Source organism: Petromyzon marinus, chromosome 46 (genome assembly GCF_048934315.1).
Source record: "Petromyzon marinus isolate PM22_M1 ecotype Great Lakes invasive population chromosome 46, UKy_Petmar_22M1.pri1.0, whole genome shotgun sequence".
In the NCBI taxonomy this organism is placed as follows: domain Eukaryota; kingdom Metazoa; phylum Chordata; class Hyperoartia; order Petromyzontiformes; family Petromyzontidae; genus Petromyzon; species Petromyzon marinus.
Genome location: NC_133712.1, coordinates 965,649 through 974,706, shown reverse-complemented (window position 1 = coordinate 974,706; position 9,058 = coordinate 965,649). Strand labels below are relative to the sequence as shown.

The 9,058-nt window shown below is 43.5% G+C and overlaps 1 long non-coding RNA gene across 1 annotated transcript; it reads left to right on the top strand.

Annotated features, from left to right (window-relative positions):
- Nucleotides 1-4,383: 4,383 nt before the first annotated feature.
- Nucleotides 4,384-7,326, top strand: LOC142930941 (uncharacterized). Its single transcript, XR_012946940.1, has 4 exons — nt 4,384-4,828; nt 5,314-5,486; nt 5,880-6,244; nt 6,896-7,326. It is a non-coding gene; the product is annotated as an uncharacterized LOC142930941 (long non-coding RNA).
- The last annotated feature ends 1,732 nt before the right edge of the window (nt 7,327-9,058 follow it).

Here is a 9,058-nt window from a genome sequence, read left to right as displayed (position 1 = left end):
CAGACGGCCGAATAGGACTCGAAATGTCATTCTATTGTTTATTTTATTTTCTTTCTACGTGACTTTACCGAAAGAACCAAAGAGTCATTCCTGCAGTCACGAAAGCTTCAAATCAAGTTTGGATCGTAATTAGGTTACAAAATTAAGGTATGGAAAAGTTGAACAAGATACAGGGGTGTCTATCGATGTGTAAAGAATGAACGATTCGTTGATTGGGTTTGACGTTTAGGCTCACCAGGTGAGAAGAGCGCAAGACCTGGGTCACCAACATGACAAAAGCGATAGAGTGAAAACATGTACATGTACAACGGTGCAGAAAATAGAAATTATAGCAAAAACAGCCAAACAAAAACGAACACGAAACAAAACTCAACACACTCGCCATTAACACCGCTGAAAAGGAAAACGGATAGTCTGCGAAATGGCCCTTCTTCATATCGCATATAATTTCGATCAATTATCGCTGGTATAACTCTAACACAATAATAAAAACATTCGCAAAAAAGTTATATTATCATTACATATTTTTAAAATATAACTGACGCTGTTAGCAGGGATATACATATTAATAGCTATATTTCATAATCTTAGCTCTTTCGGTAAAGTCACGTTGAAGGGAAACAATAAAATAATAAAATATATATAAAACAATAAAAATTCTCACGTTTCGACCATAACACAAAAGCTATATTTCAGTTCACACTGCATTCACTGAATTAAATACATTAAAATCGATGTTCAGAAATGTTTCACTCCGTGTATATATTTACAAATGTACAGAGTTGGGGAAATATATTTATACAGAACGCGGGCGTCTATGTACAGAAGCCGTGACAGTGGGAGAGACATAGGGGCGGGGCCGTGTTGGGAGAGTGGCGTGGGAGGGCGGGGCCACAGTTTGGAGGGGGCGTGGCTACGCCGGAAGGGGGAGGGGCTGGGCAGCGTAGCGTCATTACGTGGGCGGGGCGACTTCACTTCTACGCGATTGGGCTCCCACGACGGCCGCGAGCAGCAGAATCGCGTCTCCAAACTTCAAGATATTTTTGTTTTTCTCAACGCAAGGTAAGAATCTATTTTATACTGGTAGGAACGAAGTTGTAAACTGAGTGTACCAGCCTGCAATAGATTCATGTGTCCGTCCGTGTAATACAATTGCGCAATATTCCAATGTTCCTACCAGGGGTTAGGCACGGGGGGGGGGGAGTTTGCCTGTAGGGTTAGGCACGGGGGGGGGGGAGTTTGGCTGTAGGGTTAGGCACGGGGGGGGGGGGGTTTGCCTGTAGGGTTAGGCACGGGGGGGGGGGAGTTTGCCTGTAGGGGTTAGGCACGGGGGGGGGGGAGTTTGGCTGTAGGGGTTAGGCACGGGGGGGGGGGGGGGGGGAGGAGGAGTTCGGCTGTAGAGGTTCACAGGGGAGAGGGGGAGGGTTTGTGGTGTGCATGGACGGGTGGGGCTGGAGAAATTAGCAAGTAAATTGACTTGCAGTAATCGGACAACAAGACACACGGGTGGGTGAGTGAAAATCATAGCAGTTAAAATATAACGTAGTTGATCACATCCTTCCAATGATTGCTCAATCTGAATCCATCTTCTCTGATTTTCACTCACCCACCCGTGTGTCTTGTTGTCCGATGACTACAAGTCAATTTACTTGCTAATTTCTACAGCCCTACACGTCCATGCACACCACAAACCCTCCCCCTCTCTACAGCCAAACTCCTCCTCCCCGTGCCTATATAAAACCACAACAGCAGATAATTTTTCTCACCTGAAGACGGCCGCTTGTGTTGCGACCGAAACGTCGTGATTTCTTTCATTATTTTTTTTACTATCTACATGACTTTTACCGAAAGAACCAGAGAGTATGGATTCCTGCAGTAACGAAAGCTTCAAATCAAAGATATCAGAATCTTTATTTATGCTGGAGAAATCCGGTGAGCTATGAAGCTCTTTTTCCTGTCTGTACTGCATACCTATGCCTGTGATTTAGCTTTATCACGTGTGTATCACACCTACATAGGTGATGCAGAGAGATGAAATTAGGACACAAACAAGACAAAGACATGTAGGGATATGATATGAGATACGGACAAAATTAAGTCGTACAATTAGATAAAACTAGATACAAATAAGATTTAGAGGTGTAAGGAGTTGTAGCCAAGAGACATAGTATGAATGAGATATATAGGCAAGAAATAACTATAAAAGAGAGTTCACAAAATATCCAAACTTAAGATACCTATTTAGCGATATGAGAGGAGTAGATAAGGGAGAGAAATGTTGTGAACTTGCTGAATGTATGCAAGCAGGAAATAAAGGCTATCATCAAACATGATCAATTCATTGGTGGATGAAGGCCTGATAAGCCTTTACCATCTCCCACAAGTCCTTTGATGCAACAATCCATCTAGTATCTAAAAACGAGCTGATTTCATTGCTCCATCTCCACGGATGTACTCCTCTTGGGTGTATTTAATGTTCACCCAGAAGTGAAAATGTTACACCACAGGTGGTAGTTTGGCAGCAAGTCGTGTGTGATGTGGTCGAGTGTGGCGACTCCCACCTCTATCAATACGTCTCATTAGGGGGAAAGAGCAGATAGACTACTCTATAGAGATCCTTCTCGTGGAGGCCCTTTCACCATAAGCTGTATGAGCAAGCAATTGCAGGGCTGTACTTACTTACATTTGAAGAGACTGGGTGCAACAATTGTCCAGCACCGTTTGAGCGACTGAAAAAGTCGAACCTATTTAATGAACCCAAGGGGCATGCCGGGTTGAGTTAACCCCATGTGGATTTTTTTATTGAAACTAATTTCAATTTAAAGAGTAATGAGGAGTTAGGAAACTACTGTCAAAACGGCCACTTGTACTGATTGCTTGCACTCTTCTGCACCACTCCCTCTTGACCAGATGGCGACAAATCTCCTCAACAATCGCTATGCGGTTTTGGAAAAACTGGGTGAAGGAACATTTGGCCAGGTGTTCAGATGCTGGGACCACAGGAACCACAAGGAGATGGCCCTCAAGATGATTGACTCCACATTAAGGTGAGAGACCAAGTCATGATTGTGCATCACAATCTTCACTGAAAAGTTTTCCTGCAACACAAACTCACGTGTGCCTACCTCGACATGAAGCATTCTATTTTAATGATGATCCTATTTTCGACATTCTCAAAAGTGTTTGTATTTCTTCACGCAGCGTCACGGACGCGGAAGGATATAACGAGGCTGGCTTCCTCAAGATGTTGAGACACGAAAGCATCATCCGGCTTGAGGAAAACTTCGTCGTGGGAGATTACCATTATCTCGTGTTGGACTACATCAAGTAAGAACACTAAGTCCATTACAAGCGTGACACTTACAGGATGTGTAAAACTACAAGCTTGGCAGCTGCTTCATCTCGATCAGTGCTCAATCCTTAGCTATGCTACACTGCATTGTTAAGAAGCAGATGCATTAACCATTTCGTAACCAGTTTGCAAAAAAGAAAACAACTATCTGCAGTCAGCACGTATTCCATGCATTGTTACACCTCGAATGTCTTACCTCACCTTTAGTGTTCTAGGACTTGCCGTGCATGTGTGGATGTGCTGGTGCCTTTGTGCTTGATGCTGTGTTTAATTAACCATCCTGCACTCTGTGTTGTGCGTTTTCCGTTGTCAGCGCGGGCAGCCTCTTAGACGTGGTGAAATCGAACGGAGCATTTACTCTGTCCTCCGTCAAGAGATACGCCCGATCCCTGATGGAAGTGCTGGCCTTCCTGAAGAAGAACGGCGTAGTCCATGGGGACCTCAAGCTGGTAAGGGTTTATCATTACATTTCTTTTAGAGGAATTAAGCAGGTCTAAGGGACGCTGCCATGGTGTCATGGGTAGCACACTAGACTTTAAACCCAGAGGGAATCAATTCAATTTGATCTCCCGGCTTGGCAATTGCAACAGTGGACAGGTTCTGAAATCCCAACTCTCCAACCACCCACCCACCCACCACCTCTATACACCCAGAAGTATAAATAAGTACAACACAGTTCATCACAACGTCACAAGTGGTGGCGTAAAGTGTGGGTACTCCGACCACTTTTGAGACATTTGGCTGTGTATACGAGTATCCCAAAACCATTTAAGTAGCTCTCTCGACCTACTCAATGATGGAGGCCTTTCTGGAAGTAGAGGGGTGAGCAAATAATTGCAGGCCTGCACCTTTACGGTGATCTTTTAAACATATCGAGCAGTGTATGCGCCTCATGCACCTGTAGCTCTTTGCCACGTGGTGGCCAGTTGAATTCCCATCACAGCTGCCTCATACAGAAGAGCTCTTATCCGTGATCATATTACCTATGACTCCCATTATCCATGGCAGCTGTAGAGTCCACAGAAACACCAATTATCCGTGACCCTATTTTCATTCTTGTACGTAATTATTCAGGTTTTTCTTTTTTTACCATCCTGAATTGCGGAACAACTCGGTTCGCGCCGATGAGAAGAGTCGCCATGTCAATTCTTCCCATTATAAGTGTTTTGTTTTCATGACCAACTTCAGTACAAGATGTTGTATTGGATCATCTTTACGATAATTTTTGATCCCCCTGCTTCCGACTCGAGAAATAATTCATTTACACTTATAACGTTAGATGTACAGTGCACAAAATGAACGCCATTCTTCCATACAGACAGGAATCATCTTAATGGACTCTCATTTGGTTAAATACAATACAAATAATGCATCCGTTTTCTTAATTTTTTCAGGAAAACATCTTGGTGAAAGATCACCACACGGCAGCCATCCGATTGGCCGACTTCGGAGGAAGTTTTTTTGAATCTGAATTTCGTAAGTTACACTTTATATACATTTATACACATCATCGCATTTCTAAATATTCCTACAGATCCTGTTATCTGGAATAATTTTGTGTTTTATATATCGTCGTTCATGCAAATTGTGTGAACGATGCTGATGTGAAATTAATATAGCAGATATCACAAGAGCTCACGCAGTGATGCCTGTGCATGGTAGCTCCACACGAGGTATTAAGGGAATGCTCACAACTCCTTAGAACCTCCAATTCACAACCGTGCATTGGGAATGTCCACTTCCGTGTAAAATCACGTCCTGTCATATTTTGTTTGTTGCGGTTGCACCCGACTTAAGAGCCGCATGGCTCACAGGGCTATACCTAATAAATGAAAACTTGAAACTTGAAAACTATCACATATCATGCAGGACAGGGTGCGAACACATTGGGGATTCTTTTAGTGAAACTATGACTCCTACAGGCCACCTAAGCAATATTGTATTTTTTTATTTTTCTCCAGCCGGTTATTCCTTTGGGACGCACGGATACAACGCTCCCGAAGTCTTGCTGGGCCAGCCGTTTGGAACATCAATTGACATGTGGGCTGCCGGGTGCATACTAGCTGAGATATCTGTCGGCAAACGACTGATGTCAATAAGCAGCAAGATTCAGGCGATCGCTGGCCTCACAAAGGTAACATTAATTGTATAATTTTGTATATTTATTAGCGAAAGATTGTGGGTTCAAATCTGGTTGGGGTTTATTCAGCCCTACAGTGTTGATAAAATGAGTACTACTTTTTAGGGAAGTCGACATTGGTTGTCATAGAGATATATTCACCTGTGACGTATGAATGGAGTTTTACCACTGACTCAGGGCTGCAGCCAGGCTATGATCACTGCCTCAATGCTCATTTGACTTTGAGTACAAATTCAATTTTAAACAGCTTCATATTACGTGAAATCAAGTGATTACTCAATAATGAATAATTCAATCAATAGGATACACACCATGTATGTAAGTACGTACAGAAAACGCCTCTTAACTCGCCAGTGACATAAGAGCAAATGTATCGTTTATTTTCAGATTGTGGGAACACCACCCTTTGAGATGCTGCACGCTGCACCAGACGGTCCTCGGTATTTCAGTGAGTACTGCAAATTTTAATTTTAATATGCGATTAGGTGTTATAACATCACTCGTCTGGCTGCACAATGACGTGAAAGTTGGGTTGTTTCCCCACGTCCTTCACAGCCTTCGTTGTACATCACAGCCTTGTGCACATTAATAATATTTTAATGCATGACATCGTTTGCGATTGTACCCACTGCAGACTTCTTTGGGCAACTGACCAAGGAATGTCTGCAGGAGACCCCTAAGTGTTGCCGACTCAAGAAGTTTCTGAAAACGAGAGACCCATTGTTCCTGGACTTCATCAGCTCCATCCTATGGTGAGTGTCCCACTCTTTAAGTTTCCCTCAACTGTAACAAAATTCCAGTCAATTTCTATATCACAAGGGAATATGCATCCCCTTTGCAATGTACAGCTATCTTGCATATCTCTGCAGAAGAAACTAGGTAAAGAATGAAAGGGCAAATGCAGTACTGTATCCTCATTTAACGCGCTAGTAGATGTTCTGTATTAAGAAAAAATGCATTTAGTGAGGAATTACCGTTTACACATTACAGAGATAAACAAATAAAAACCATGCACATTTGCACATTTTCACTATAAAATTAGCTTGCAGTCATCCCATGGCGAGAAAAAAAACTGTGATGAGGGTACGCCACCACGTACTATATCATTATATTATTCCGCGCATATACCTAGAATTCCTATACTGCTCAGCCATGCAGCTGAATAAAGTTGTTTGTCATGAACCGCTCAGAAAGCCCGTTCCCGAATGGAAGAACTTTACTTTAGCGATAACACGTTGTGTACGCACACTTTGAGCGTGGACTTACCATACCTATATTCACATACCTGCAAACCCTTAGATACTTTATCAAGTGGATGTAAGTTTATTGTATCACTATAATGTGTCATTTGGGTATGTATATTTTGCTGATCTTCTCATCGGTACTTGTCTCTTTGTTTTCAGCTGGAACCCAAATGACCGTCTAACTCTGAAAAGTGCTCTCAAGCACCCATGGATGAGTGCAGCTCCAGCTCCACCACCTGGACTTCACCAGGCACCAGCATGCAAGATCAACTCCCATCTGGCTCCTGCAACCAAGACCTTCCCTATTCTGGACCCCTACAACATCCCTTCCAAGACAATGGACCCCTACCAATTATGCTGGCTGGATTCGGACCCCAACAACTTCTTCATCCCGGCTCCAGCACCTTGCCACCTTCCCTCAATTCCACAACTTACTTCTCCTGGCCAAATTCCAGTCGAATCAGTTTGCTGCAGCTCTTCCGGAGTGGCAATTCCCATTTTGGCCACTAAGGTGTCCACTGCCACTTTCCTTCCATCTCCAGCCGCCGTTGCAGTCCCCTTAATTGAGCCAAGGACTGACGCCTTCCTGGCTTCTGCTTCTGTTGCATTAAGCGCCGGAACCATTTTGGATGTGGAGATGCCTACAGCCACTAGCTCAACATCCACCACAAAATGCAGCATTCAGGTGGAAGATGTGAACACTGCTGTGTCTTCGACAGCATCAATTGCTGACCCCCTCCCAGAGTCGGAGACCAGAATTGATGCGGACATCAAGCCTCTGGATATTGAGGAATTTCATATTTCAATTGAGGCAGTCGATGAGGCGACCCAAAATGGAGCCGAGACGAGCATGGGCTCCATATTGTCTCTGCCTATAAACGCAGACGACACTGTTAACCCTCTCCTGGAGTCCGAGAGCACGGTTAAGGCAGACTCTAAGCCTCACGATGCTGAACAAATGAAAGCCATGGTACAGAGTGACATGGACAGTGCAGAAAAAATTATTGAGGTCCCCAAATCCCAATCACCAACCATCCGCAAGAGATTGCATCGGTTCGGACGCGCTCTTATTAAGTTCGTCTGTTGTTGTGGGGGAAGTGGTGAGGGGGATTAAATGTTTTAATATTGTCAAATATATGGGCAGCCCTCGACTTATCACCTGTTCATAAGTCGAACGGTTTATAAGACGTTTTTAAAAGGGAAACATTGTTAAACTCATACAAAATATTGAACATTTGCATTTTATACTGTAATAAATACTATATTATACATAACATACCAAATAAATGTTGGTAAATAGAAAGAAAAATCAGTTTTAACTTCACTTGCCTTGATTCCCGATGATGCTGGCTTGTTTGTCGGAAGGCGCATAATGGATCCCAACAATTTCACACACAAGGGGGCATGTAAGCGCACTCACACAAAACATACACGACAACGATCCCCTGTATAGCCTGCCTTCACAGCGTTTATGAAGGTCGCCTTTGACTCAACAGTAGCGATGTTTACACACACCGCACCAGGTACTCATTTGAGGCCGAGTTGACCTAGGAGAGGCCCAGGACATATTCAGATTATCATCACTGATGTTGGTTGTGAGTGGGAATTAAATTTTTAATATTGTTAAGTATACTCTGGTTCCTTCGATAAAGTCACGTTGGTAAAAAGTAAAAAAACAATGAAAACAACTAAATCAAATCACGACGTTTCGGAGGCAACACAAGCTTCCGTCATCAGGATGAACAGCCACAGTAAAATATACTGTGGTGAGTAGAGAGAGCTATTTGTGACAAGCGATTATATATGGTAAGAAGGGGGGAGGAGCCAGGGAGGACGGATGCAGGGTAGGGAGGGGGGTGAGTGTTGGGGGACGGAGATTATTGAAGCTCCTGGGCATGGTACTCATGTACAACGGATTAGGGCGGGGGGCGGGGGAGAGTGGGATGGGGGACAATTTTGCACGATTGAAACGTTGCACGTCAAATTTCCTAGTGATGGTAGTGTGTAAGGCTGGGAGTAAAAGACCGGAGATATGGATATGAATATAAACTCTAAAGCAGCTAAAGTTTTACTTGATTAATAACATCCTTCCAATGAATGCTCAATTTTAAACCATCCTCTTGGTTGAAGTTACGACTATGTTTGTATATCTGGATGGATTCATGGACAAATCTTTGGTGGTATCCAGATGGCTTGCAGAGTACTTTGGTAGCAATGATCAGCCACGGCAGAAGAATTTGTCCTATCGTGTTTCAAATCTGACTTGTGCTCGTGAATGCGGTCAGATACGTTGCTTCGTTTCCCCAATATAACAATCACCAC